At 41.1% G+C, this 25,008-nt stretch overlaps 1 protein-coding gene across 2 annotated transcripts in view; it reads right to left on the bottom strand.

Moving 5' to 3' along the window:
• VSNL1 (visinin like 1) overlaps positions 1–23,366 on the bottom strand; it is an 85,731-nt gene extending 62,365 nt beyond the window's left edge. Inside the window, exon 1 of one of the 2 annotated variants that reach the window (XM_066179960.1) lies at positions 23,241–23,366. The gene's annotated coding sequence lies outside the window, so the exon portion shown is untranslated. Of the gene's footprint in view, positions 1–22,375; positions 22,606–23,240 lie in introns of those variants that run through there. The other variant, XM_066179961.1, reaches the window with a different exon arrangement.
• Between the last annotated feature and the right edge of the window lie 1,642 nt (positions 23,367–25,008).

The raw sequence follows: 25,008 nt of genomic DNA, 5'->3' as shown, positions 1-25,008 counted from the left end.
TTCTGGCACTATGAGGAAGAGTGACTATTTCTTATTCACCTGCTCCTCATCAGACATGAAATAACCAGACTCTGTCCAGCCTATGTGCCACATTTCTAAACGACTTTACTCCCTTTTTCTAGACTTTACAAATTTACTAACTCTTTATTATACAAGTGAGTATAATTACAGATGGAATGCTCCACACACATTTCTACTGTCATAGTAGTTCCTAGCTGTTTTAGCTGCTATTTCATATGAATTGGTAATTTGAGAGATCTATCCTCATTGATTTCCATTTCCTCTTCCAATTTCTACTTGTTATAGTCATCAATGCATTTTGTCCCACAGGCACTGTCTTCCTCTTATTGCCAGTAAATCCACCTGACATTTGATATTCCCAATATTCAGTGTTTTATAATCATGCTGCAGCAATTTATAATCAGATTTAAATCCAATTGTTATGAATAATCTCAAATCATACACAAACCTTCTCACTTCACTAGTCAATTCCACAAGTCATTTATGAATACTTTCCATTTTTTTTCCCATTCTCCATAAATTGCAAAAATGTGTGATAACTGTTTTTATGTCTACTACTTTTCACCATATTATGGGTATATAAGTACTACAAATAACTTGGAAAATTTAAAACTAGACAGAAAATGCCTTAACAACCTAGGAGGAAGTGTAGCAATCATTTAGGGCAGAAAAAGTATGATTTCACACCCAAATTCCTGGTTCATCTCCAATATTTTTCATTGAACAAGAAAACTGTTTTTGGATAGGCACTTGGTCTTGATTCGAAGTTTGAAAGCAACAGATAATCTACCAACCCTGCAGCTGGATCAGGCCCTGCTTACTTTAAATGATGTACTCGTAGAGCTGTTAATTCTCTCTGGTGTGACAACACAGGAGAAAAGTTAAAATAAATTAAGGCTGCAGTTTAGGCAAAAGATAAACAGTGGAACAAAATATAATAATACCAAAAAAAATCCCCAAGTCCCCAGAATCCAGCATCACAAAAACTATTGTGGCACTTTCTAGGAGTTTGGAACACCTACTAAATCAAATCAGAGGACTTAAATTAAGAAAAGTTCCCTTCCAGAAGGCAGAACCGTTTAAGCTCATTATACTAGTAGCAGGGTTTGAGGTTTTTTCCTTTTTTTTTTTCCTTTTTTTTTCTTTTTTTTTTTTTCTTCTCCCCCCAGCTACTCCCAAAAGATTCAGTATAAAAAGAACCTGTTACAGAATGGCCTCTGGAAGTGAACAAGGCTCCAAATGATGGCCTTCTGGTAACGATATTTTTCAATCTCCAAGACAAAAGGGAGTACAGAACAAATGGTGTTCAGGAAACCTGCTTTTTCATGGTGAAAAACAATCCCTTTATCTTTCCTGATCAGAGTAGCCCTGTTACTATGACCAAGCAAGAAGGGAGTGAGTGTGTGTCAAGAAACAGATTCAAGAAAAGGGATCAAAAATCTCTTTTCTTGCTTATAAAAATTTGTATAATTATCTTTTGTGGGAAATGTGCATATCTTGGAAAGGAAAAATGTAGATTTCAAGGCAAGTGAGATAAGGTCAGCTTTACAAAAATGTGTAAGTGCTTCTATGGGTGTGGACTACTGGCTAATGTAGGTAGTTGCCCAATTGCATTGGTTCATTTCTATTCAAGTAAATCAAGGTGACGTTCAGAACAAATGTATCAAGAGTCCCTCCGGCAGCTTGAGTGCTCTTCAGAAATCTCACCAGGTACCTAAATAGCTATGCAAATCTCATCTCAAGTATTTAGTTGCTGCATTCCCTGCTCAAAATGCAACTTAAACTCTGTCACCTTTACTTTCTAAGAATACAACACTAGCATACAAAGCAGGCTAGACACTGAACTTCATAAGGCTGTGAATCCATGCCTTGTCTCACGTGGTACCACTTCTTTACATTCTGAAGGTCCCAGTTTCTCACCCACTGCCACTGCAAACCTGAGAAAATTCAGGTTGGCATTTGATTCTTCATGAAAATAACCAGGCCTGTGAATAACCCTGTATTATATCAGTATTGGGTAACCGTGAGTGCTAAGCTGTCAGGGCACATTAACAGACTGTGTACAGCACGTGTCTGAGCAGCCTGGTGAGAGGATGGGCTATAAGTGTTATTGAGAAACAACACCACGTATAGAGATGTACACACACAATAAATATAGGCTAAGCTGGTTTTATTATGCAGGCGTGCTTAGCATTAAGAATCCCTGAACAGCATTACCATGGCTCTGCTGTGAGACAGACACTTAGATAACAGCAAACTGATTGTAAATCTCAGGCCCATGTTGCCGCTCTTCTTCTTCCTTGTCCAATCTTTACCCTGTACTTTTGGCTCCTTGGCTTGCCAAGCCAGTCCCACTAAACCTGTACCAACTCATCCTGACTCCTTCTCCCACTTTCCTTCCCTCCTTCCTTCCTATCTGGTTCTTACTCCCTACCCAATGCCAATTCTCATCAACCCTGATGTTTTATCTGTACTTTGTCCTTTCCTTCTCTGACTTTTCATCATCAAAAGCAGTGAAAGCAGTGATGTTTGTAGCATGCAAGATGGATACATAAGGGCAAAAAAACAGGTATGCTTGTTTAAGCTACAGTGGAATTCATCTGGTCAACATCTTGTTGACATTTAAACAGTCATTTATCTTTGTGCATCTTCAGGCACAAAGATAACACAACCACTCCCAAAGAGCAGAGGGATGCATGCCCAGGCTGCCAGCAGGGCTTTCAGCATCATTCAGAGAGGCAGAGGTTGAATGGAAGGCACAGAAACAAGATGCAGCATGTTTAAATGGTGCTGAAAACTCTAAAATACTGGAGAACATTTTATGTTAAAATGTAGATGGTAAAGCTAAGTGATTTATGTTGTGTAAAGCCTAAGAAACCCAAGACAGCCATGAAAGAAACACCATGTTTTACAGGTGAGGAGGTGCAGATGCAGCAGGGAGGACAACACTGATACAAATATTTCCCTCACAACTGGGCAAACAATCTCCAGCTACCCTAAAGTACCACAGACTGGTCAGAGGAGAATACACTGAAGAAGAGAGCTGAGGTTTCTCAGCAGAAGTTTAAACTGGTTTTGTTTGTTTTACCCAGAACAAATGCAGAAATGAACCTGGCTGTTGCTGATGCCAGTCTGCCCCTGATCAAAGGAAGTAATGAAAATGAAAAAGGCAATGAATGAGGCCAGAGATATCATGTCACCAGCATTTGTACTTTCTCTTTTAAAGACTAACTATACTTCTCAAAAAAAACCCAAACAAACAAAAAAAACCTCAAAAAAACCAACCAACCAACCAAAAAACAACAAAACTTTTCAGAACATCTAGGAAAAGCCTTTTTTAGGTTAAGAGGAGCATTCAATTTACTCCTCGGCTTGCCATGTAGGTCTGTTAAAAAAAAAGAAAAAAAAAAAGAAAAGGAAAGAAATCTTAGATCTGACATGCATGGGAAAGCCCTGAGGAGCTACAATCTCCAGAATATCCAAATAATTACCATATTAAAGTTTCCATCAAATTAGTGCCTGCCTCCAAATATTTGACATTTGGCTTATTCTTCACTGATGTCATGCTCCCACCCTATTTCACTACCTGTGCTCCAAACTCTCTTAGAAACATTTTTTTTCTCTTAACTTGAAAAGAGTCACATTGATTTATGACTCCAAGAAGCTGGCCAGAATCCAGAAAACCATCCAACAGCCAGTTTTTAACTTAATCTGTTCCATCATAAAAATGAATTAGTGTTTTTTAAAATACTATTAATGATTACAATCAATTAAAAAAGGTCACAATTATTAAAACTTTCCTATGACCAGGAACAATAGAAAACTGAGCAACTCCACTATTAATGACAAACTATTTGAAATAACTGCAAAGAAAAACAAGAGAAGACTCTTCTCCTCTAACACAGCATCCATAAAGCATACACAGAATAATAACAGGGAAGTTGTTATAGTCAGTAGCAAGGAACTTGATTAATCCAGCTTATTTCTACCTGGGTGGTAGCCATTATTAGTTGGATATCTAATCTAAACTAGTCATCAAGGCTCCAACGTGCAAGAGAGAAACAGGCACCCAATTCAGCAAGAAGCAATTCATTCTATGCTTAAAGTACATATAAAAGGTGACTGGGATTAATTGCTCTCTGGAAATGGCTACTCTTGTTTGACTAACAAAAAAAGTCGACACAATTAGCTTAGACTAAACATTTAACTCCTAGACAGCTAGAAAGGCATGAAAAAAATATTCTACTCCCAGAGCTCAGGCTGAGATGACTCTCCCAGTTTGGGGACAACTGCAGAGCCTTCAGTCAAACTGTGCTTCTCATCTTGTGACCCAAACCTCAGCACTGCCTGGCTGGTGAAGCCCAGGGACAGCAGTGGACCTTTGCTGAACTTGTGGGACAAAATACCAGCTCAATGCTACCTGCACAGACTCTTCCCGAGAAACTCTTTCTTCAAACAGCAGATTTACTGAAAAAATCACACAGTTTAATGTTCTTAGATTTCTCTGAACCATGTCATATATTCATTCAGATAATAAGTTTCTCTTAGATGAAGAATGGGGACTACGTTAACTTAATGATTTTTAAAGGTATTTTTTACAGGTTAATACCACTGTTGACACTTTCATGGGAAATTACTTAGTACCAACTAGTTCCAGTCATTGGCAATTAATCTACAGGAAAGAATACAGCCATTTCTACAGTATTATGTTTCTATAATTCTATAAAACCATTTTTTATTAATGCATCAGTAAAAGTTAACTTTAGAAAACAGCGTCTATCTGGTGTTACATAAAGAATTAGTTGTGACATCCTCACTGCATTTACAATGGTTAGTTTGGAGCACCAAGAGAGAGTAAGTATCCTGAAAGTCCTACTTCTCCAAACAGCACAGGTCATTTTGACATTTTTAAAGAGGACTAACTTACTAGGCATCTGAGCACAGTATAAATTAACTAAATGTCTTAAAGCACATCCAGTCACAGCCAAGGGTCCCAGTTCAGACACCATGCAACTCTACTCCCAAGTCTTGTGAAATGTTCCTCAAGATTCTTGTTTTTCTTAAAGAATTGTCCTTTGAATATAGAGCTGGCATGCAACCATCGCTAACTTCATCCTTACTTAAGCTTCTTTGATTTGCTTTCAACCATGACATATACTCACTTTGTCCTTGCTTTTGTTCTCTAAAGCAGTTTATAAAACTTGACAAAAAAAAAAAAAAAGAGTGCTTTGTATCATATGGAAAATAATTCTGCTGTAAGGAACAATACCAAGGCTGAGAAGCCTAAAATTAGACCTCTAAGCTTTGCTTTCATTGGCAGCGATGTGTGAACATTCACATTGTCCCAATCCCACATTCTACCTCTTTATTCCTGCTAAACACACTACTTTCTGAAAAACAATGAAGTTTAAAATCAGCAAACCTGTCTGATTTAAGGGTATACTGACCTCGGTGATGGGCTATTTTGACCACCTTTAGGCCTTAATAGTGAATTACAAGATCAGCTATTTTCAAAAGAAGCAGAGAAAAAGCATTTGCAGAACAAAAAGCTGAACATTTCTGAAATGGTGCCTGGAAAAATACTGCAATTTCTAGCTTGCTTTTTTTTTTTTTCCTTTTTTTTTCCTTTTTTTTTTTTTTTTTTTTTTTTTTTTTTTTTTTTTTTTTTTTTCCCTCCTAAGAAAACTCAAAAGCAAATCTAATAGCTGCATTTTTGCTGAAAGCAAGCTAGTGAGGAGATATGCACTGTATAAAGTTCCTGGTGCTGGGCAACGTGGGACTAACACGGATAATTTAGTCATAACAGGTTAGCATCTATGAAATACCCATTCCCTTCTCAGCTATGCTCAGTAAGTTCTCACTGCAGTCAACAGGGGAGATAAATAGGAGCAAAATGTATTCAAAAGGTCAAACTCCATGGATTTTCAAGAAAGCCACTGAGAGGCTAAAGTGAAACCAATGCTTGCTACTGCCTTAAGTATAATTCAAGCAGTTGCTAGTGTAGTGTTTATTTTGAGTGTCTCCTTGCGGAATTTCAGGATAAAATATGAGATTGGCAGTGAGCCTGAAGGGGGTATAGTCAGAGCAGTCCAATTTCAACAGACTATCAACATGAACTGTGGGGAGTTATTTTACAGGTTTATGGCTATAGTTCACTCTGAAGCACAGTGTTATTAATATTTGTAGAGCACTATGATATAAATAGCAACACTACATCCACCACCTAGATACCTGCGGTATGCTCTGACAGAGCACTTTTTAGATAACCAAATACCATTAAATGTGCCCCAAATGCTATACTTGAGATAGAATATTAGGTAGAGATGTAATGCAACAGTTATTTATGCATCAAAAATGCTGATGTGGTTCTCTAATGCAGCACTAACATTAGCAGCCTTAGGCACTAACTGCACGGTGATTTTCTGTCAGAAATCAGAATTAATTCTAACACCATTACAGCACATGGAGCCAAATAGTTTCTTGGAGTTAGGACCAGTGAAAGCCTAGATAAAGCTGGTCCTGAACTGTATTCAGTGTTTCCCATTGGAAAATCTGTGGCCATAAAAAGTAATGTTTTCAAAGTAAGACAAAGAGCAGCTGGAGAATACTATTTATTTCATCACACTGATCTATCTTGTTAGTATTTCCTAATGTCTCCTACACCCTGGAAACAGCATATGCTGTCCATCAAGCTTTGCTTACCAGCAGCAGCAAGCTCCATGGGTCACACAGTGGCATTTCGGACAAAGCTGAGCTTTTGGAATAAAGAAAGGAGGCTGATTGTGCCACTGAGACAAAATGGAGATGTTAAATACCAATTAACTACCAATTGCCTCAGGAGCAGCAAGGAAACCCTGGGAAAGGTAAACACACCTTTCCCAGAATCAAGGAGTTTTGTCCTAGTTCCAACCTCAGGATGAGGTAATTTCTTCCTGGGACAGCCCTTCTTTTGTGCCTAATAAAGCCAGGTAATTGCATCCTGGATTTTGTGGTTAGGAACATGATGTGCAGCAAGACCATTTATGGAGCTGTGGCTTCAGTCTCAGGCTTAGCTTTCTATTCTTACATATAGAAAACTAATTTTACTGCCTTGGTAACTGGCATTTTTCAAGTTTCTGTAATTCCTTCAAACACTTCTAATGATTTAATCATTATGAACATGCCTATACTTGAACAATAGTTCAAATTAAAATCAGTAGTGGATATGAACTACACAAGGCATTCCTGAGAAATTAAACATTATAACATTCTCATTCCTTCCTTATTTTTCAGAAAAGCACCTTGTTAATGTTATGTTTCAAATGAATAATTCTTTAAACTAGTAGCACTTTTACATGGAACTATTTTGGAATAGCATTTCCCAAAGAACATCAGGAACAGGAGAACTTCTCTTTGCTATTCACTTTACTACAAAAATGTGGGTTCTCATTTTTCATAGAATCACATAATTTGACTTGGAAGGGACCTTAAAGATCATCCAATTCCAATATCTCTCCAATGGCCAGAGACAACCTTCACTAGATCAGGTTGCTGAATGTCCCATCCAGACTAACCTTGAACATTTCCTGGGGTGTGGCACCTACAGATTCTCTGGGCAACTTATTACATTGTCTCACCACGCTCTTAGTGAAAAATTTCTTGCTAATATCTAACCTAAACCTGCCCTCTTTCACTTTAAAGCCATTACCCCATATCCTATTACTCCATGCCCTTGTAAAAACCTCTTCTGCAGCTTTACCCCTTTTGGTAATGGAAGGCTGCAATAAGGCCTCCCTTACAGAAAGTATAAGATACGTAGACCTAGATTCTAACAGTAATAAATTTCATATTATTTATTAATTCTTACAATGGATTATCAGTAGTAGGGTTCTTTACTGTGAGGGTGGTGAAGCAGTGAAACAGGTTGTTCAGAGAAGTTGTGGATGTCCAATTCCTAGAAGAGTTCAAGACCAGGCTGCATGGGGCTTTGAGCAACCTGGTCTAGTGGAAAGGTCTGTTCCACTCCCAACCATTCCACACTGGAAGGAGAATTACGAAATAATCAAAAGAGTTAAAGATTCTGCAGTGAACTATAGACTCATTTTTAAATATTTAAATTAAATTAAATTAAATCTACTTTAAAAGAATCCCCAGATCCCTAAAACCCTATGCAAGCTATGCACGCTGGTGCTGAATACTTTATAAATCTATATACTCCGTACTATACCATATGGAGGTTCTGCACAAACATTGAAGGTAGATTTGCAAATTCCTTCATGAATAGTGTAGGTAAATGTAAGTTAGGCTCTCCCAGAGCCACCTTACAGAGCAGAGGTAATGGCATAATATCCTGAGTCTGTGTGTAACCCAGACAAGCATGAAAGTTTTTCTCCAAGGTTCACACAGACCTCGGGAAAACACAAGGGTAAACTTGTGACCCGGGCATAACTGATGTGGGATGTTTGTATTTTAGGCAAAAATGGGTCATCATTCAAGCTGTCTGTGCAGTCTTCAGGTTTGCTTTCTCTTGGAGGATCCTCATGGCAGGTGCCAGTTGTCACTAAATGGTGGGTGCTGAGGTGAGTTGCACTGGATTTCAGAACTGCCCCAGCTCCTGGGCTAGTCCCCAGGACAGCTCTCCCCAGCCTGCCCAAGGCAGACACTTGATGCTGGCTGGCTGTGCCCACACCAGATGCAGACACAGGACCTCAGCAGCGTCCTCTGCTCTTTACTCCACACCACCTACTCCCAGCCAAGAGAATACGTATTCCAGTCAAAAGCAGTCTAGACATAAGGTTATATATGCAATACAGATGCACAGAAGATTATACCTGAAACAAAACTCGAAGAAATCACATGAAAAACTTAGGAGAAAAAATTGAGACAGGTTGAGTAAGCTAGTGACTATATTCCTATCACAATCTTTTTGAAAAGTTGCATCATCTGCTTACCATAGGAAGGGCTGCTTGCTACTTCCTGCCAGCCATATTCTGCTTTTCCACTGTTTGCAGCTTGTTTGGATTTTGGCTGAGTAGTAGATATGGAAAATCCCTGCAGGAATGCCAGAGTGCAGGGAGCAACCTTGCCTACTAATCGATGCAAGCTGCCTGGGAAGATGAGAATTTCCTCCCTGCTTGTTCATCTGCTCCCCCGGGAACAAGTTATACTGCAGTGACACATTAGGGCATGTGCTTCTGGCAGAAAAGATAAGTGAAATATCAAGTGACTGAGCCTTTTCAGCTAGCCATGGGATGCAGGGCTATTCCAGCCAAACCTAAGTCCCACTACAGCTGAAGCACATATTTAGATTTTTCATTTAAGAGTGATAAAAAGTCCCATTGCATAGTCTGCTACAGGAGCAGAGTAAAACTAGCAAGTTTGTTTGTTAAAAAACAACCAGACTTTGCAGTTCTCCTTTTCAAATACACACCTAAGCTGGAAAGTTTGCTGTATGAGCTCCTGAGTCTTGATGTGCTGGAAAAAAAATTGTGTAACCAACTCTTACACATGAAAAATTTTCTTCTTTTGTCTTCCATAATGTGGACATGGATAGCACACTTAATAACAACTTGATGGAGCCTGATGGAGTTGAATTGGCTTATATCCAGCATGACTGGTGCTCAAATGACTCAATTTTTAAAATATTTTGCCATAATAATAAAAAATGAGAAGTAATGATCACCCACAGCTGACCAAAGAAGTAAGGGATTTTTCAAAGGAAAAACAGGAAGCATGCAATTTATGGATCATTGCACATAAAATACATACCTTTCGTTTTCTTCTGCTCTAGTACTTCTAAAAACACTTTTTTACCAGGTCTTGGTCTTTACATTGTTCCACCCTTGCCTGAAACAAGCAAGAGCAGATAATAGCCACTCCTGCCAAGGCTTACTGCAGTGACAAATCTCATGCACAACCTGTGGATTAGCAGAATGCGACTGGTTATGCCTGTTCTCTGCATTGTACCAAGAAATCCTCACATTTCTGCTCATTCACAGTCAAACTGAGTTTCAGGTAATGCTAATGTCCAAGGGGAAAACCTACAAAACCTAAAATGGAATTTGTCTGTACGTTATAGGAGAGCTTTACTATTTAGCTGTATGGTACAAAGCACAGGGGTCAGGCTCATGCTTCTTTCTAAAGGATAACTTCAAATGCAAATGAGAAACTGGTATGAGCCCATTTTTCCATGGTACTTTGACAACTCGCACGCATGAGCAGTAGCAAGTTGACACCTGTATTTTTTTTATGCAAAAGCCTAAAAAGGAAAAATATGTCAAGGACTGTGGCTAAACTAATAATTAAAACTGACATAAGAATTCCATGTAAATGCAATATAATAATGTAATTAATCCAATATAATTAAAACCCAGAGATACAGAGAGGTGCACCTCCTCACTATCTACTTAAAGAGCCCAGTTCACTCCACATCAGATTTAGTCCCAGTGGATCATCAATATCACAACAGCATCCAACAGAACTCACCAGCAAAAGCACAGGAAACTGTGAGACATGCAAATACCTGCTTATTTCCACTTCATAAACATTCCAAAATTAGACTGCTGCTGATACTAAAGATTTAAATGTAAGGTATAAAATATGTATCATTTTTATTACTTGTTACTTACTATTACTATTTAATAATTTTGTTAAATATTTAGTTCATCAACTACACACAAGCACTTGCTCCTGTAACAATTTATAACGTTTGCTAGTATTACTAAACTGCAATGTTTAGCTTCCTACCAAGTACCTCAGAGAGCCAAGAGGAAAGACAAGCCTCAGGAACAGGTCACAGGCAGACAACGATCACAGCTCTGTACTGCTCCTATTGCACCATGGGATGATTACACACTGGGTTTAATCTGACACAATCCAGTTCTGCTGCCAAAAAGGGTTATACTCTCCAAAGAACCATATTCACCTTTGTAAGAACTCCTTGCCTCTTGTCTTGTGTATACCCCAGGCTTTGTGTGACCATGTGCAAGGAGGATAAGAAAAAAACTGGTCATGTTTCTTTACCCAGAAAAGGAAAAAAAAGGGTCATTTGAGTGAGGTAAACCACAAAAAATGGGCCCGGGTGAAGGGAAAGTGAGGCAACAGGGAAAACTTCCCTTTCTAGCAGATGTGACCATAGAGCCCTGCCAGGAAAGGCTGGGTTGGGCTGGAGGGAGAGCTCAGCTCAAGCTGGTGCCGTGTCCCCCCTCTTGCTTCCAGAAGCATAGATCACCTGGTGCTGGGGCCATCAGACATTGCCCAGACAGACTGGGGCACACCAGTGTCTCACCAGAAGTCCAGTGGGACACTGCTTTCATCCAAAATTCTATTCCTACATTTCATTTTTTTAAAATCCCAGATGTGGTCACCCCCTCACCAAACCTTGTACTACTTGTCTCTGACAGAAGACAATCTTCGATATGGGAATGATATCAGAACTGTGTGAACATTCCTTCTGAGGCAGAGATTGGCCTTTACTGATGTATGGCGCTGAAATACTTAGAGGTGAAAAATTTACACAAGTTGCCAAAAGTTTTTCCACCTTGACTTGTAACAGCTAGAAAATGTTTGAGGTTTTGTACAGCCTCTTTAAATTTATCAGTGCTAACTGAGCTGCTCCCATGACAGGAACTTCAGTTATAGCACTGTGGTCAAGCACATATGTAAAACAGGATCTACAGTTCTCTGAGAATAAGGTTTTGGGATTCCATCCTCTGCTTTGCTATCAGTTCTCTAAAAGCTCTTGGACCAGGTATGTTTCTGCCTTCTGCATCATTATCACGTAACACTAAGTGAATGAAATCATGTTAAATTCTATAAATTTGCCAATATTGTAGTTGCCATATCCCATTCAAAACTGACATCAGCAGTGAAAAATTACATGGCACATAAATACAAATGAAAAACAATGAGCAACTTGCCACATAAATTCTTCAAAATCAACTCTCCAAACAGGTTTTTACTTCAGAAAAGCAGAATTTTTAAGAGCAGCTGTTCAGTCATAAGATCAATGAATCATATGATGGGAGAACATATAAAGTCTTATGCAAATACTTCACATTTTATTTTTCAATCCTTCTCCCCACTTAGTTTCACGTCCCAAATGCTTTTGGATGAGCAAATTCCCCTGCACCCCCACAGAGCTCACTGCCAGAGAGAGCCTGCACTGGGGGTGTTTCTGTGGTCATTTTTAGGACTTGCATTGACTTAAAACCATCTCAATTCTCCTTCCTTTTCTCCAACAGCTCCATCTACCACTCATCTGACACACAGTGTAAAAAAAGTTATCACAGCTCATTGGCAGTTCTGTAGGGGCTTCCTCTGAGCACCTAACTCAGGTGCTTCTGCCCTAGTACAGTTCTGACACAGCTTGCCTGTCATTACATCAGAAGAACAGTTCAGAAAAGTGGCAAGAATCAGATGAATTTATTATTAAATTCAATGTTTCCTGCAAATTTAAGTTTTCCCTGTGAAGTTTTCTCACAATACCTAAAAAAATCACAAGAAGTGGTGCATCTGTTAGTACTTTTCATATTAATCACCCTTTTTGTGAGAGACTCCACTCCTCAGTGTTTCCTAGATGTTGACACCTTTGCCTTCTTCGATCTTCAAATGTTATCCTACTCCTTTTCCTCGCTCCCCCCTTCCTTTTTGATTCACTTAAAATGCATCTCCCTAGCACTGAAATCCTCACAGATCTGATCCTGCCTACATCTCTGACATGATTCATGATCACACCTTCTCCTTTTCCCCGAGCCTCATCTTTAGGCTAAGAGCTTGCCGAACACTTACACCTACATTTCCAGTCAACTCTGTGTGTTCAAAGCAACAGATTTCCCCATGTATTTAAACCTAGTCACTCAAAGACATGTTTTGGTGGTTCAGCATGTACTCTGCACTATTCAAATCCATTCCTTGATCCAATTTTTTCCAGTAGGGATTAGACAGATCAGCTCAGAGAATGAATCCTTACATTTGTATGGTAGTTGCATTGATTTTTTCTCTTTTTTTGGACATCGATGTAAATCAGTTACACTGATTTTTTTTTTTTTTATTTTTTTTTTTCCCCTTTGGTCCAGTTACTTCAGGAAGGGATTAATCCAGAAATCTCCATTTCACATTTAACTCCATGGTAATTTCTAATAATGGCCAACAAGCCATCTTTCCATGTGTTCCTAAAGATTTCCTGATGTCAGTATTTCTCAATAGTGCTGCTAATGTCACTGCCCACTGATGGCACACATTTCTTTTTACTGTACAACCACATCTAACTCACTTTTATTGTAATTTGAATTTTTAAAGCATGGCAAAGTAGGCACAGTGGTCAGCCGGTCACTTTGCTTTTGTTACGTGTATGAATTTGACACCTTTTCAGTTTGTTTGTTTCTTTCTCCCAGACTCAATGTTTATGCAAGAGTACCTCATTAGTCAAGTGTCCAGAGTGATACCACTAACTTTGTTCATTCAGAACAAACCAAAAATGCTAATTTCTGCAAACTTCTTGAAGGTATTTTCAACGGAAAACAGAAGTACAAGACTGAAATGGCTGCATGCTGCTGTGTACATCTTCGAAGAATTGAGAATCTCATAAGTTAGAGTGAAAAAATGCAGAGTTGGAAAAATAAGGGAATGTGTTAGTTGTCTCACACAGCTTCAGATACTGAAGATCTTCTGAATATATCAACACTGTCAACAGTATATGGTTGGATTTACTGGGCAATACAAGAATTACAATCTCCAGCTATCTCTGTTACATATAACACCAGAACAACCTTGAACATTTCATGAACTCTTTCTTTTATCTGGAGATGAGCTGACATTGATATATTGTTATTGGTCTTCACTAATACACTTCTGTTGGCAACATCGAGATGCTAGCAGCTGAAATGAGTCACATACTGCAAGACCTTGCAATTTATATGGAAAGAAAGGGCAATTTAAAAAAGATCTCTGTCTCCTCATCAGCCGACTGTGCAATGCAAGACACCCACTAAAACTCAAGTCACAGTCAGACAGTTATTTTTCAGATATTTGAAGCACATGAAGTTGCACTGATTTTTTTATTGACTAGCTTTAATTCACCAGCATTAAAACAGCAATACATAGTAATGATAAGACCGTTTGATACTGAAATAAAAATTACTCTTGTATTTTATATATACCATGGATTTCTCACATAGCAATTCACAACCTTGTTACACTGTTTTCATTTATTTATAGTTGCACATTATGAAAATAATCTACAGTTGGTTACAAAGATTTAAAGAAGGTAACAATCTAAAATAATGTACCTCACAAACAGCAGAAGCGACTAGCCAACAGTTCTCTAGCGCATTCTCATCTAAAAGCAAACTGCCTTGTAACTGAAGGACCTGCACTGATAGGTTTTGTTAAGCAAATTGACAACATAGACATTATGGCATTAGGTGATAGGTAGATACAATAAAACTACTTATAGCATTATGCAGGAATAAAAACCACAGAGAATGTTATGCTAAATTACTGTAACATTTTCAGTCTCCTGTATTGAATCTTCCTACCCCAAAATTCCACATCCCAGGAAAGAAAAGAAAAAGAAAAACACAGGCTGTGTTTCTACTCTGCAGATTTGCAAGAACATCTTGGGTCTTGCACTATGATACAGAGTTAAGGCACTGAAGAGAGCAATTCAACAGAAAAAGCAGACAGACACACAGAAAGAACACAGTTGTACTCAACATCTGTTTACACTGTACTCTGACTTCTTGCACACTTCTCTTTGAAAATACCAGATACCTTGTACACATCTAGAGATATCTAGATACAAACCCAGCTGTTTAGGACATATTCTAGGGTGTATCTACACTACAGCCCAAGAACTGGACAACAGTGTGTGCCTCAGCCAGCTTTCCACTCTCTGGCTTTGCCACTGTGAACAGTCCCATGGGGGGAAGCAGAACGTGTATGGATGTATCTTAATTATCTCACCAGGAGGCAAATCCAGGCTGCTACCAGGCATGGACTGGCTCAAAGTCACTCCATTAAAGCCCTGTACATGCACACTATCTTTCTACACTGGTTGTAGGTACAGTGTATTTCTTCCATCTTGTTAGAATTTTAACAAAAGTATTTACCCTTACAGCACTGTACATACAGCTGCACTTTATAGAACATATGCAAAGGCCAGATCCTTGTTTTGTAAAGTTCACAGTTTAAAAAACAAACACAAAACCACAGCTCAAATGCAAGATGAAGGAGGCATCCACCGTGGTTAAACATGCACAGCCAGTACTGTTAGGGAGAGAGAAGCTCTTGGGCAACAGGAGACTTTTGGAGCAGAATCAAAGACAGGAAGCAGAGCCAGAGAGGGAGAAAAAAAAGGGATCAGGGAAAGCTAAGGATGAAATAAGACATGAGGCAGTTAGCACCTGCTGACACTTCAGGATTACACTCCCATATAACAGAGTGGGAAGCCTGATTGAGCAATGTTCACCTCTTAAACCATGTAGAAATAAGTGTTACTTACTGATCTGTGTTCCAGTAGCACCTCTTTGTGGCAGATACTTGAGAAAAATGTAAAAAAATCACAACTCCTTCCAACCATCCTATTTTCCCAAACAGGAATTAAAATGAATAAACAACAGCCATTGAACTAAGTAGCTAAGAACTCACCTAGCGTGGGGGACAACTCTTGCAAACAAAACCTATTTATGAAGAATGATCAAGGCTACTTTGTGGTCTTCTTAGCATACCTGAGGAGGACAATGGAGTCTTAGAAGTTATTTCTGTTAAGCAGTTTGGCATTTCAATAACAGTGGTGGATTGTTAGGATTTCACTGACAGAAGGAGGGAAGAATATTTATGCACATGGAAAAAAGAGTTTGTGATTATTCAGCTCTCTTTATTTAAGGATGCATAATACAAAGTTTTAACAAGGTTAAACATTTAACATACTGATTTCATACTATTCTTCTTAATTTTCTCATTCCGCATGGATGGCAGGGACCAGATTCCAAGTCAGCTGGAGGTCTTTGTTGAGCATTGTTCAACCTTACAATGTGGTTGATGTGACATATCCAAGTCAGATTAAAAAAAACCAACCAACACTTAAAAAAACCCAAAAAAACAAGACACCCACAAAAATAAAAACAACACCAGATCAAACTTTGTTAGACATTTGAAGACATCTGAAGATGCAGTCCTTTTGTCCAAATCAGCCTGGTTTGCAAAAATCATCAGTATCATCAGATTCATGCAGATACATGCATCAAACTAAAACTACTTTTCAGGCTATCAATATTCCAAACGGAAAGCCTTTTATGCCATTCAAAACACAAATTTCAAAAACATGCACAAATGTTGACACTCATTTGCATGGTTTTAAAAAATACACATTTTAAAGGAAAAATGACTGCTTAAAAATAGTATATATTCTGGTGTAATGAAAGAACATTGACTGTAAGGAAATTGACTGGATATGTGCTGGATGTTAACAATAACTGCACAGATAACTTTTTGCAGCATTACCCATTACATAAGCTGATTTTATTTTCAGTGTTAAAACTTTTTTAAATGTTCACTTGCACCAACTTTAGAAAATCTTAACTTTTTCTTCTACATATACCAACTTCTACTAAAAAACAAAAGCATTTTAATTCTAACTACTAACTAATATCTCAGATTTAATTCTCTAAAAGTCTCCAGTTACTTTGTATTTCTAAATATAGCAGATAAGAGTACAGAGAAATATGCTGTATTGTAAGAGCTTTAATAAACAACAGTTTCTAATTTTAGACTACTCCATTCTGAATAAAGTCTAATTAAACCACATATATTCTCAAATGCAGTCCACAAAAAGGATAATATTCATGTCTCCTCACTGCTATTTGACTCCATCTTACAGTGAATGACTTAATATCTACTTTTGAGTAAAAATGTTTTCTATAAAGTGGAACACTAAACTTTCATTAAAAAAAATTCATTAACTTATTACCTTCGTGAAATTATTTTCAGATATTAAAATCAAGTCATAGGTACTCTAAACACACCAGGCTCAACAGCTGATCTATTTAAGGGGTTTTTTTCTTCAACTACTTTGGGGATTGATTATTGAAGAACTTGTAATTAAGTCCAGAACCAACATATTTTAACACTAAGGACAATTAATTACTAAAAAAGCTTAGAGAGAACATAGATACATTTTCCATTCTCCATGGTCTTTAGATCAAGACTGATTTTTTTTCCCTCCCCCAAATTTGTATGCAAAAGGAGAGTAAAAGCATCACATGGCCTCTGCTAAACATGGTTAAAATGTTCATTATTCTCCGTTGTAGGTGTAAACATTTATGAATCTAAGAGCTTTCATCTCTAACACACAACTTTCTATTTAGCTAGAAGTTAAAACTAATAAAAGTAATTTTCATCAAAAGTTTCAGAGCCTTGTATTCATTAGTCTAAAAACTGTAAATTACTGTCACAACTTGTTTTGGTTTTGAGTATACACTTGAACTTGTACAAAGTTTGAGCAACCAAATTAATTCCATTGATTGATATTATATTGGCTGATTCAACTCATTAGCTGTTAAAACAAAACCATACTATTTTTTATGCCTAACTACTGTATGAAAATACACTGACAGTACCAAAAAATTTACCACTTGTAAGTCTTATCATCATGGATCTCAGTTTCTAGATATTTTCATAAATGAACTTTGAGAAAGTCTAAGTTAGTGAACAAGAAATAAGTGAATTTTTTTTTGATATTTAATAGTGCTGCATAAAAACAATGATGCTTCTCTGAAATCATTGATTATTTAAAATTAAATCTGCTTTAAGCCAAAAGTGATTAAAGGTCATTTTAACCAAAAAGTTTAGTGTCTCATATTTATATTAGTGTAAAAGCTATAGGAATCACCATTATATTTCTTTTCCTGTACATCAATTCAGACTTTTTTAATACAGATTGTGTAGATAATCTTCCTCAAATAGCTTTGTGATGATAAAGTGATTTTAAAATTCTTTATATTCCTAATAAAAATTATTTTATTATATTATCTTAAAAGTTGGTAATCTCAAATTACCACTTCTTATTAGTTCAAAGCTTGTAGGTTGTTTACAAACTCAAGAATGTAGCAAACTCCTGATTTTTCAAAACAGTGAAACTGAGAAAGCTACAATACATTCCACTAATTTTTACAGTCTGGGATTATATATATGACTTCATGGGGTTTATTTCAGGGAGAAAAATCTTCAGTAATATCTGTAATGTGTATTTCTTTGTCCTTGATATCATAATTTTAGAACACATCATGCCTAGTTCAAAAAAAGATGCAGTTGTCCTTTCACTCCCAAGGAGCACAATTTATTCCAATTAGCTGTGGTTTTACAAGTTATTTTACTGAACATATTATGTTCCTTACTTTCCTCAGGGGCATAATCACAAAGAAAAACAGCTTGATATTTTTATAAACAAATCAGTGAATTTGACTATCAAGTAGCTTTTATCTTTTTCTCCTTCAACTGTCTCCTTGAAACCACTTACATTTTTCAACTTTCATCCATGAGGCCATCTCTAATAATCTGCCTTAATTTCCTACAAGTGTATTATTGCCCTTTCAGTCACATTCACATCCAAATGTGGAAAAGCCCTTGAAAGCAGAGACCCTGTGGATAACATCCACATAGTTAAAAAAAAGAAAATAGACATATATATTCTTAGCACTTTATAACCTAAAAAGCAATAAAAATTTGTAGCACTACTCCGAGATTTTGTACTCCATGAACAAATATTCTTTTTATCACTTGCTTAATTTTCTTTGAAAGGGTTTATAGCTATTACTCTCGGACCAAGAGTATAAAATCCAAAAGGTAAGATTCTCTCTCTATGAATAAAGACAAGTAGCTGCAGCTGAGGTAAGAAAGCGCCGCCCTGTGATGGGAGCCCATCTGGATCCTTACATCTTCCAGCAGAGCAAATGCTCACAGCCTTCCCTGTTGGTGCTGTATTCCTGTACCACAGAGAACTTTCAGGGATGCCATGGAGAGAAGCTATGGGGTAAACCATGGTCTTTCCCAAGAAAGAATTCAACAGCAAAGAAGATAATTGGTAAGGTGGAAAGCGATCCAAGGATGCAATGAGCACACGCAAAAAGAAGGAACAAAATTACACTCCGAAGGAAGAAAGAAAAAGCCCAGGGTTGTAGAGAATGGCAAAAGGTGTGCAAATGCAGGTAATAGTGACCCAAAAGAAAATGGGGACAGATGAAATGGTCTAGGCTCATTAGAAATAATGCAGGAAGATCACACAGCGCTTTTCTCTGTTAATGTAAGACAACATTAAAGAAAGCAAAGAATCTGTGGGCAATCAAACCCACCTGGAAACAAGCTTCTTTACAGACCACTCAAATGACAAATGGATTTAGCCCCAATGCACACTGCTAAAACAACACCTATCAAAAACAAAAGGATGAAGACCAGTGCTGACAATGTTTAACATCACAGACAAGGAACCCAGCTGCTCACGGTAAGTGCTGTGTGTTTCAATTCCTAGGACTTCAAAACCAAACCTGTCTATCATACTTTAAATTTTCTAATTTTATCTTCAGCTAGTGTACATTGCTGTTTGATTCACAATTAGAGGATGAGCCAGCATTTTTTGGCCAAGTGACATAAGATTCTGGAAATCTATGGGAATCTACAAAGGTTGACAGAACTGAATACCTAAAATGGGAGCATGAGGCACAGATACAATACAAAAAAGCTTAGAAATTCATTGTGCAGACAGACATAACACTGCAATTCCAAAGCTGAAAAACAGAACCAGGACAACAGCTTGAAATATAAACAATTACAGAATCACCCACAACAAAGTTCACCACGTTCATGTGCTTGTTAAGGGAATCTGTATCCATTAGGTTTAGATCCCTTCTGCAGCTATACTGAGCATATCGACAGAAAGAAAAGTCATGAGGCCTGTGGCAGCACAACGGTGCTGCAGCTCTTGAGCAGGACCCTGCTGGAAGGCACGTCAGAATCCCCCCAGACCTCAGACACGCTGCCACCAAAGCCAGCGGCACTGCACTGCTTCCATCCTGCACAACCAGCCTGATCTCTGCCCAGTCCTGCCCCATCACCTCCCGGTTAGACTTGGCCTCATCATTCTGGCCAGAGCAGAGTTTCCCTTCTGGCTGGTGCTGTGGGGCGGCATCAGCCGTAACTCTGCTGGTACAATGCAGTAGGGGAAGGCACACAGGGCACAACGGGACCGACAGTGGCGGAGACATCTCTGGCATTTTCTCTGTGTTGGAAGTTACATAACGCTCTGATACTCCAGAGTAGATGCGCTTGACGACACAATGTATCTGCTGGCAGTAGCTGGATCTTCCAGAACAAGAAGCACATTGAAAAATCAGTGGTGTGAAGGTATAGTTTTGTATCAGGCAAGAAGACAGGGCAACCTAGAAAACTGGTTAAATATTGCAGCCCTATGTCATAAAAGTTTGTGGATAAATAACAAGATTAAGGATTCAGTCCTTAATTAAAAGGCAGAGATAACACATATCCAAGATGAAGAACACTTCCTTACTTTTCCTTGACAACAACATTAGCCCAGACTACTTCAAGCTTTGTTTGAATGGCGAAAAACATAATTAAAGTTTTAATTAGAATTGATCGCAGTTCACAAAACTGAAATGGATTGTGCTGTTTGAACACTGTACTAGAAGATCTTTCAAGAAATCTGATGTGCTTAAATGAACTATGTTCTTTAAAAAGGAAGGGCATTCTGTCAGGTAATAGGGCAGTAGTGAAAACTAATGACTCTGAAAATGTATCACAGAAACAACTACTAGGAAGTACACATTCTGAAAGGGACAGTGATTATGTATTCTACAAAGACTGAGCTTCCACATACATTTATTTTTCTCTGTGATTAATCTGTCACATATCATATTCTGGTTATAAAATATATCCATCCTTTTATTCTTCATAAAGAGATAGCGATACCTCTGAGATCTGAACTTTCCAATACATAAAGGAAGAGAATGCCTATCCACAGGCACACTAATAACAAAACATTGCTAAAAATATATAGCCAGCAGAATTGTTGGGAGAACTACCTGTATCTCTTAAACCCATCTGTTACATTTACATCTTCTGTACAAGAACACGGAATTTGTTCATATATTTGGGCTTTTGATAATTGGCTATGGCTTTAATCACCCTTCACCAAGTAATCACCCTTCACTTTTAAGGAAAAGGGCAGGTGTTTTCATCACCCTGTTACCTGCACCTTTGCTTGTCAGCCGAAAAGCCTGGCGGTGCAGGTAAATCCCCTCCCCGCCTTGCTGCACTGCTCCGGCTCCTGGGGGATTCGGGAGCGAGCGCAGTACCTGCGCGGCGGCGGGAGCTCCGCCCGCTCCGGGTCCAGCTGCCCTTAGCCCGAGGAAGGCGGAGAGCCCCGTCCCACCTCCGAAAAGCCCGTCAACAGGCTCCTCCAGGGCCGGAGAAGCGGAGAGTCGGTCTGCAGTTGCCCAAGATCAACCCCCCCTTTCTCTCCCAATTCCCGACGGTTTCTCCGCACGCCGGTGGCCGGAGCAGCCAGCCCGGGCTGGGGCAAGTCAGGGAGGTGCTGGGTCCACCCACCAGAGGAAAGGCTCATGGCATTGGGGACGGGATGCAAAGTCGGGCTGGGGGCAACATTGCAAGTGGCTTCATGCAGGAAGGGGACCGCCTGGCTGCGGCGGGAGGAGGGAGGCGTTCCCTTGTGGGGGCAGTGGGGAGAGCGGGGGACTCCGGGGGGTGGGGACACCCCCGGCCTGGCGGGAAAAGCCTCGCACCGGGGGAGCCGGCGGCACGGGCAGCCCTGCAGACGGCAACGAGCGGCGGGAACCGAGAGGCTCGCGGTGCCCGGGGACCGAGCTGTGCGGGAGGGCGGCAGTGCTGGCGTCCCTTCTGGCAGCCGCCGCTGGGAAGCCCGCAGCGCTCCGCACGGCGCCGAGCCCCCGTGTCCCGGTGCGGCACCCCGGGCGCCGGGGAAGCGTCCCCGCCGCAGCGCTAAGCACCGCGCTTCCCCCGCAGCCCGCGGCCAGGACCCGGTTCTTCCCGGCGGGGGATGGAAGGGGAGGGCGAAGAAGCCCTCGGGGTACCGGCAGGCGTTCCTTCCCTAGCCCCACACAAACAGCACGTCTCTCCGGGTACGAGCAGCTTATTTCCAAGCGATGCTGGCGCGCAAAGTTGCGCCGGTCGGGCAGACCCCGCCCGCGCTCCCTCCCTTCCTCCGCAGCCGTGCACATCGCGGCCCCCGCAGAGCCCCCGCACACCGCTCCGCTCGGGTCAGCGCGGAAATCGCCTCCCTCGCTCTCCGCCCCGGCTTCTCACGATCTGTCTCAACCTGCTCCACCTTTTGTTTTGATCTTTGGAAACGAAATTCTCTCTCCTGCCGTCTCCCTTCCCTCCTCCTTCTCACGCCTTCGTGTGGGAGATGCCCAGGATCGCACACCAGCTTTTGTTATCTCCTCCCACCTCCATCTTCACTCCGATTCATGCCCTAGTAAATAGCAGGAGCGCGGCACCTCCGCCCCGCACCTACCCCGCTACCACCTGCAAACACCTCGCCTGTTAAATAAATTAAATTAAAAAATAAATGCATCCCTTACAGGCAGTATAAAAAGTGACAGAGCGATCGCATGGATCGGGAACACTTTTGCCTTCCCTGTAGTGTGATGACCTTGCGAGGGCTGCTCTGGCGCTTGGTTTCGCACGGTCTTTTTTTTCCCTTTTTTTTTTTTTTCCCCTTTCCCTACTGGAAAAATATCACGCCCTTTTCGCTATCCCTTTTCAAACGAGCACGAACGCCAAAGACTCTCTCTTCCACCAAAGCGTTTCCAATCGCAAATTGTTACGCGACAGCTCAGCTCTTCCCTTGGATGCTGTCTGTGTTCGTATCCTGACCGGCGGGGATTCGTTAACTCGAGAGTTAACGGCAAACCGCCGCGGGTACGATCTCCCTCCATCTCGCCAGCGGAACAACTCCCGCACACCGACCGCGCACATCAACTTTCCCGGTGAGGATCATCCCCGACCGCTGAGCAGCGCCGAGGCCGCGCAGCCTCCGCCTCAGCCCCGCCGCGCCTCCATCCCGCCGCCTTCCCGGGGGGAAAAGCCCCGCGCGGGGCACTCCGGCAGCCGGTTCTCGCTCGCACCTCACGGGTGCGGAGCCCGGATCCCCTCCCTCCTTTCCCCCTGCGGTCCCTCCCCGCACTTACTGCGGGCGCGGGGTCTGTCCGCGGTGCGGAGGAGGGCGCAGGGCCCGGGGTCCCGCGCGCTGCTGGGGCCGGAGGGACACGCGGCGCCGCCTCGGTGCGCGCCCGCCGCCGCTCGCGCCGCAGCTCCTGTGCGCGCCCCCGCTCCGCCCCGCGCGCCGCCCGCCGCCGCCCCGCACTGCAGGACCGCCGCCCCGCGCGCCGCCCCGCGCTCCGAGCATGCGCGCGGGGCCGGGCGGCGCGCGCGGGAGCGGGGGAAGCCCCGGGGTGGGCGGGGGGCGCGGGCAGAGCCCCGAGGGGGTCGCCGCTGCCGCCGCGGCTGGCTCGGCCCGGCGGCCTCGGCCTCGCTCACGGCCAAGCGGCGGGCAGGCTCCCTGTGCCCGGAGTCGCCCGTGCCTTGCCCGGCGGGCTGCGCTTCGCCCGGCGGCTCCTTCTCTCCACGCGTGGAACCGTGCTGCGCCCTGCGTGCGGGGACAGCGCCGGCAGCGCGGCGTGATCACAGAATAAATTAGGTTGGAAAAGACCTCTGAGATCATCGAGTCCAACCTGTGACAGAACACCGCCTAGTCAACCAGATCGCGGCACCGAGTGGAGCGTCCAGTCTTTTAACATCTCTAGGAATGGTGACTCCACCACCTTCCTGGGCAGTCCATTCTGTTGTCTAATCACCCTTTCTGTAAAGATTTTCTTCCTACTGTCCAACTTAAACATCCCCTGGTACGGCTTAACAAAATGTCCTCCTATCGCCAGTTGCCTGGGAGAAGTGGCCGATCCCCATCTGGTTCCGTTCATGTACAAGGTGATAGCACTGGTCTCCCATGCGTGGAGCCGCCTGTAGCTGTCACCCGGGTGTGGAGGCGTCATCTTCCGTTGCAAGCCTCGCGTCCACCGTGGCTCTTGTCCACAAGCTTCTTACGCTATCGTGGAAGTTCATGCTACATAGTTTAGCTTCAAGACATTGTTCAACTCCTGAAAAGTGAAATTCAACTGGTCTTGCCCTTCAATACAAAACCCAGCTGATGCTGCCCTGCCCTCACTTTTGTCACCGTCACTGTGGTAGTTGCTGTTGTGGTAGGAGTAAACCATAAGGGCGCCTTCACAAGATGCTGCACAGCATGTAACTCACTGTAGGTCCTTTTTAAGGCAGAGACATGAATGAGTGTTTACTTTCATGCATGGCAAGTTCTGTCACTGACTGTTTACATAAATTAAGCATATTTAGCATGTCCTAAGCACAACACTGCAGAAAGCAGATGGATACAGCAAGGAGGTGAAAGGGAGGCAAAATAATGACATATATAAAAAAGAGTGAATTACTCTATGCCTGTTTTTAACTATCTGCTCATTATTTCAGAAAGGCAAAAGCATGAAGATTGTGTATTAAGTGATAGATGGAAATAATCCTTCATTTACTGTTGAAAAGCCAAAAAAATTAAATAATAACACAAGATGATGTGTACAAATGTAGAGGAAGTGACAGTATTTTCAGTTTGCTAATGTAGACAATTGAATTCATAAGTTATCTTTTTGTGATTGGCAAAAGTCACCAATTTTGTTCCCAGAATTACTTTTGTTGTGTAAGACAACAATTTTATGATTTTATGCCCTTTTTTTTTTAATTTCCCTGTGTACCCTTCTCTTCAGTTCATGTTTTGATTTTCTAGATGCATAAAAATACTGCCTGAAAATGCTAAAAAATTAGCATTCCAGGTTTAGCAGAAAGAAACAGGATTTGATACACTTCACTAGGTGTCTCTGAAATTCATGTTTT

Source organism: Chamaea fasciata, unplaced genomic scaffold, assembly GCF_029207755.1.
Source record: "Chamaea fasciata isolate MVZ Bird 193981 ecotype frontalis unplaced genomic scaffold, bChaFas1.0.hap1 SCAF_3, whole genome shotgun sequence".
NCBI classification, from domain to species: domain Eukaryota; kingdom Metazoa; phylum Chordata; class Aves; order Passeriformes; family Sylviidae; genus Chamaea; species Chamaea fasciata.
The sequence above is the reverse complement of the archived record's forward strand: the minus strand, read 5'-3'. Positions and strand labels throughout refer to the sequence as shown.